This window comes from Fragaria vesca, linkage group LG2 (assembly GCF_000184155.1).
Source record: "Fragaria vesca subsp. vesca linkage group LG2, FraVesHawaii_1.0, whole genome shotgun sequence".
In the NCBI taxonomy this organism is placed as follows: Eukaryota; Viridiplantae; Streptophyta; class Magnoliopsida; order Rosales; family Rosaceae; genus Fragaria; species Fragaria vesca.
The window spans coordinates 1937078-1937883 of record NC_020492.1 but is presented as its reverse complement, the minus strand read 5'-3'; positions in this window follow the sequence as shown (position 1 = coordinate 1937883).

Genomic DNA, 806 nt, shown 5'->3' with positions numbered 1-806 from the left:
GGAAGTGGGAATCAATTAAGCCGCCCCAAGCAAAGCCAAAAGGCTTAAGGAGTGAGGTCCAAACTTTAGGGACGAGTAAAGTTCCAAAACAGTTCTTGGTACTTGGTAAGTTGGTAGTATCTACCTTGTTTATAACCGAGCGGATTCAGTGCACCAAGGTGCACGTGAACCAGCAACTTGTGTTAACAGTTGTTAGTTTGACTAAGCCATTCCGTCGGTTACCAGAAAACAAAAACAAAAACGGTAACAAAAATAAAATTACATAAACAAAAACCTTAATTCGTAATTGCACTCTGTCGCCTATTCATTGTTTAATCTCACGACTGAAGTCTCCGATTCAAACCCTTCAAAAACTAATTGGTATCCGAACCCGGCCAGGGCTCTTGGTCATCGAATTCTTGATTATCGCCCGAAAACGATGACGAGGTCGTCTATGAGCCGACGCCGGCATGGTGGTGTTCATGATAGGTTGAGGAGGAAGACTGAGTGGGTGGGGGTGAAGTGGGGAGGACGAGGGCAAGGCAGATTGAGGAGTGGGGATGAGAGACGAAGACGACGTCGTTTTAGGGGCGACGAAATGGGAGAGGAGGTTGGCGGTGGTGGGGTTGAGGAGGTGGCCAATGGGTTTTGCATGGGTGGTGGGGTGGGTCGGTTGGTGAGAAGAAGGAATCATGTTTTTTCCTATAACCAAGGATTAAAATCTTTGCGATATATCCGATATATCCTCCGATATCTCCTTTTTTCGAATGACCGATGTATCTATAAGGGTCAATATCTTATCTTCCACCGTATCTACGATATTTCCC